This window comes from Mus musculus, chromosome 17 (genome assembly GCF_000001635.26).
Source record: "Mus musculus strain C57BL/6J chromosome 17, GRCm38.p6 C57BL/6J".
Classification (NCBI taxonomy): domain Eukaryota; kingdom Metazoa; phylum Chordata; class Mammalia; order Rodentia; family Muridae; genus Mus; species Mus musculus.
Genome location: NC_000083.6, coordinates 39839445 through 39845142, shown reverse-complemented (window position 1 = coordinate 39845142; position 5698 = coordinate 39839445).

Here is a 5698-nt window from a genome sequence, read left to right as displayed (position 1 = left end):
ACCTTTTCCCCTCGCACGCAGCCCTCTCCAAGACCGCGCAAGACACCGCCACGGCCGCGGGGCCGGGACGCCCTCCAAACCACAGCTCCTCCCACCCGCCGAGCCGACTTTCTACCCCTCGGCCCCCCCAAGACCCCGGTGACCGCCCGGACGCGTACGTGCCCGGCCGCCCCCCATGCGGGGGTCCGACAGCACGGCCACGGGTCAGTCAGAGGAGAGGGGGAGAGAGAGGAAAAAAAGACCGGCTGCGGCGAGCGGGGAGGAGGGAACGACACAGCAGAACGAGGGCCGGCGACGACGGCAAGGGCGGCCGAAACGGGCCCCTCCCGGAAGGGGGTCCTCACAAGGGACCGAGAGACCGCTCGGGCGTCGGACCGGTCAGGGCACGCGAGGCAAAACCGGCGGGAATCACACTGCACCACTCCCCTGAGCAGTCCCACCACACCTGCAGCGCCGAGGCGACCCGAAACACGACGGCCCCCCGGGAGCCCGAGGAGGCGACACCGACACGAGAGAGAGACCGATGCCGACACACCGATGCCTACCGACGAAGACCCCCGAGCGGCAGTGGGTCCCCACGTCCGACGTCGCGCCGGACGCGGCCAACAGCCGTTCTCCCACAGAACGGTCCCGTCCCCGAGAGCGAGATCAATCAACGCCAGACACGGACCCTCTCGACCCCGAAGAGGGGAAGGAGGACTCCCGCGACTTCGCCAGCCGTGGGAACGCTGCCGCGGGAAGGGGGGGCGAGGCGACACAACCACACAGCCCGAGAAGCACACAGCACCCACCACGCGCGGCGCAGGCCCGCGTCGCGGGAGCGGCCAAAGTCGTGGACGCGAGCGAGAGGGACGCACGCGACGGAAGGCACGGGTGAGGCACGGGAAGACGGGTGGGGACCCGGGAGCCCACCGTTGCCTACCCACACCCCGTCCCGCACGGCGGCCCTCAGGAGGGGAGGAAAGTACCGCGCACGCGGGGGTGTGCACGGAGCCCTCTCCCCAGCCACCACCACACAACCGGAGCCACATGGCTCCGCAGCAACGGCAGGACGACAGACAGGCTCTGCCCCGCGTGATCCCTCCCCGAACTCGGAGCGGGGAGGCGCTGGCCGTGGTAGACGAGAGAGCAAACGCTGCGCGCACGGGAGGCGGTCAGGGGGCGAGCCCTCGAGGGGACCATTCGGGAGAGACCCCTCAAGACCGTAAGAAGCCCGCACCCTTTCCGGAAGATAGCTAGAGAAGGAAACTTTCTCACTGAGGGCGGGACGGACCCAAAACCCCGACGAGCCCCGGCCACCAAGAGAGGATGCATGCGAGGAGCACACAGGGAAACCAGAAGACCAACACGCGGGCGACCGCGCGGGGGGTCTGCGGCAACAGGAAGGTTCTCTTCCAAGGGCATTCTGAGCATCCGCGGACAGGGGAGACCCTGCAACCGGTCCCCCCCGAAAGCCAGGCCTCTCAAAGCTCCCCACGGGAAAGCAATGAGTCTCTCGAGAAACTTTCCAAGGCCAGCCGCGACCGCTCAGCACCAGCCCTACGCACAGGCGCACAGGCGTACTAGTGCGCGGGGTGGGCGCTCACCCGACGAAGAAGGGGGGTCTTGCCCCTCCTTCTCTCCTCGACCCCCCTCTCACGGGCTTCTCAGACACAAACGGGAAGGCACACAGCCAGACGGAGCACCGGAGGCACACCAGGGAATGGGAAGCGCCACCACCAGCTCAGAAGCAGGCACCTAGGAGACAAACCTGGAACGCTCCAGGAGCACCTCGACGCTTACAAGAAACAGCGCGTGCACACACCAGACGGGAAGGGTATGCAACGCCACCGGCCACATCCACCGACTCTGGGGACATGGTCAAGCGAGACACGACCAAAGTGAAACACGTGAGGGCACAACCGGGCGCCTCACACATCCACAAGGACCACGCGAACCACTGAGAAAAGTGCGCGCGGGGCAGCGCTCGGGCCGGAGAGCCGCACCCCTGCCTTCCACACACCACCGGCAGACGGATGGGGTGGAGAGACGAGGGGCCCGCTGGCAGAACGAGAAGAGCAGCCGCCATTCGCCATGAATGTCCGTCCCTCGCCTGGCGCGGCTTAGGCCCTGGCCCGAAGAGAACTCCGGAGCACCACATCGATCTTCTGGTACCTTCTTAATCACAGATGCTTCTTCACCACCAAATAACTTAATGACAAAATCTTAAATCTAAATTGCTATTGGCCTATGAAGCCTTAAAGGTCACTCAAACAATTATAGAATACCACACTGATCCTTAGTATTCAATTACACTCTGACCCGAAATCCCAAATCCTTTCATAATCCTTCCTTTTAAAATTTATTTTATTTTATTTTATTTTAATTAGTTATTTTCTTCATTTATATTTCCAATGCTATCCCCAAAGTCACCCATACCGCCCCAACCCACTCCTCTACCCACCCACTACCACTTCATGTCCCTGGGGTTCCCCTGTACTGAGGCATACAAAGTTTACAAGACTAATGGGCCTCTTTTTCTACTGATGGCTGACTAGGCCATCTTCTGATATATATGCAGCTAGAGACACAAGCTCCGGGGGTACTGGTTAGTTCATATTGTTGTTCCACCTTTAGGGATGCAGATCCCCTTAGCTCCTTGGGTACTTTCTCTAGCTCCTCCATTGGGGGCCCTGTGATCCGTCCAATACCTGGCTGTGAGCATCCACTTCTGTGTTTGCTAGGCCTCTGCATAGCATCACAAGAGACAGCTATATCAGGGTCCTTTCAGCAAAATCTTGCTGGCATGTGCAATGTTTTCAGCATTTGGAGGCTGATTAAGGGATGGATCCCCGGGTATGGAAGTCTCTGGATGGTCCATCCTTTCGTCTCAGCTCCAAACTTTGTCTCTGTAACTTCTTCCATTGGTGTTTTGTTCCTTATTCTAAGTAGGGGCAAAGTGTCTGCACTGTGTTCTTCATTCTACATGAGTGTCATATGTTTTGCAAATTGTATCTTATATCTTGGGTTCTCTAAGTTTCTGGGCTAATATCCACTTATCAGTGAGTACATATCATGTGAGTTCTTTTGTAACTGGGTTACCTCACTCAGGATAATGCCCTCCATATCCATCCATTTGCCTAGGAATTTCATAAATTCATTCTTTTTAATAGCCGAGTAGTACTCCATTGTGAAAATGTATCACATTTTATGTGTCCATTCTTCTGTTGAGAGGCATCTAGGTTCATTCCAGCTTCCGGCTATTATAAATAAGGCTGCTATGAACATAGTGGAGCATGTGTCCTCTTACGTGTTGGAATATCTTCTGGATATATGCCCAGGAGAGGTATTGTGGGATCCTCCGGTAGTACTATGTCCAATTTCCTGAGAAACAACCAGAATGATTTTCCGAGTGGTTGGACAAGCTTGCAATCCCACCAAAAATGGAGGAGTGTTCCTCTTTCGGCATATCCTCCCCAGCATCTGCTGTCACCAGAATTTTTGATCTTAATCATTCTGCCTGATGTGAGGTAGAATACCAGGGCTTATTTTGATTTACATTACCCCAGTGAATATTAACATTTTTTCGTGTGCTTCTAAGTCATTCAGTATTCCTCAGGAGAGAATTCTTTGTTTAGCTCTGAGCCCCATTTTTTAATGGGGTTATTTGATTTTCTGGAGTCCACTTCTTGAGTTCTTTACATATATTGGATGTTAGTTCCCTATATGATTTATGATAGGTAAAGATCCTTTCCCAATCTGTTGGTGGCCTTTTTGTCTTATTGAAGGTGTCTTTTGCCTTAAGAAGCCTTGCAATTTTATGAGGTTCCATTTGTCGATTCTCGATCTTACAGCACAAGCCTTTGCTGTTCTATTCAGGAAATTTCCCCCTGTGCCCATATTTTCGAGGCTTTTCCCCGCTTTCTTCTCTATAAGTTTCAGTGACTCTGGTTTTATGTGGAGTTCCTTGATCCACTTAGAGTTGAGCTTAGTACAAGGATATAGATATGGTTCAATTCCCATTATTCTCCATGATATCTGCCAGTTTGCCAGCACCATTTGTTGAAAATGCTGTCTTTCTTCCACTGGATTGTTTTAGCACCATTGTCAAAGATAAAGTGACCATAGGTGTGTGGGTTCATTTCTGGGTCTTCAATTCTATTCCATTGGTCTACTTGTCTGTCACTATACCAGTACCATGCAGTTTTTATCACAATTGTTCTGTAGTACAGCTTTAGGTCAGGCATAGTGATTCCACCAGAATTTCTTTTATCCTTGAAAAGAGTTTTTGCTATACTAGGTTTTTTGTAATTACATATGAATTTGCATATTGCCCTTTGTAATTCGTTGAAGAACTGATTTGGAATATTGATGGGAATTGCATTGAATCTGTAGATTGCTTTTCACAAGATAGCCATTTTTACTATATTGATCCTGCCAATCCATGAGCATGGGGGATCTTCCCATCTTCTGATATCTTCTTTAATTTCTTTCTTCAGAGACTTGAAGTTCTTATCATACAGATCTTTCACTTCCTTAGTTAGAGTCACGCCAAGGTATTTTATATTATTTGACTATTTAGAAGGGTGTTGTTTCCCTAATTTCTCTTTCTGCTTGTTTATCTTTTGTGTATAGAAAGAGCATCGAATTGTTTGAGTTAATTTTATATCCAGTTAGTTCACTGAAGCAGTTTATCAGGTTTAGAAGTTCTTTGGTGGAATTTTTAGGGTCACTTACTTATACTATCATAACATCTGCAAAAAGTGTTATTTTGTCTTCTTCCTTTCCAGTTTGTATCCCTTTGATCTCCTTTTGTTCTTCGATTCCTCTGACTAGGACTTCAAATACAACTTTGAATAGGTAGGGAGGAAGTGGGCAGCCTTGCCTAGTCTCTGATTTTAGTGGGATTGCTTCCACCTTTTCACCATTTATTTTGATTTTGGCTATTGTTTTGCTGTAGATTGCGTTTATCATGTTTAGTTATGGGCCTTGAATTCCTGTTCTTTCTAAGACTTGTACCATGAATGGGTGTTGGATTTTGTCAAATGCTTTCTACACATCTAACGAGATGATCATGTGGTTTTTGTCTTTGAGTTTGTTTGTATAATGGATTACGTTGATGGACTTTCATATATTAAACCATCCCTACATCTCTGGAATGAAACCTACTTGGTCAGGATGGATGATTGTTTTGGTGTGTTCTTGGATTCGGGTAGCAAGAATTTTATTGAGGATTTTTGCATAGATATTAATAAGGTAAATTTGTCTGAAGTTCTCTATCTTTGTTGGGTCTTTCTGCGGTTTAGGTATCAGAGTAATTGTGGCTTCATAGAATGAGTTGGGTAGAGTACCTTCTGTTTCTATTTTGTGGAATAGTTTGGGAAGAACTGGAATTAGATCATCTTTGAAGGTCTGATAGAACTCTGCTCTAAACCCATCTGGTCCTGGGTTTTTTTGGTTGGGAGACTATTAGTGACTACTTATATTTCTTTACTGGAAATAGGACTGTTTAGATCATTAACTTGATACTGATTTAATTTTGTTACCTGGTATCTGTCTAGAAATTTGTCCATTTAATTCAGGTTTTCCAGTTTTGTTGAGTATAGCCTTTTGTAGAAGGATCTGATGGTGTTTTGGATTTCTTCAGGATCTGTTGTTATGTCTCCCTTTTCATTTCTGATTTTGTTAATTAGGATGCTTTCCCTGTGCCCTCTAGTGT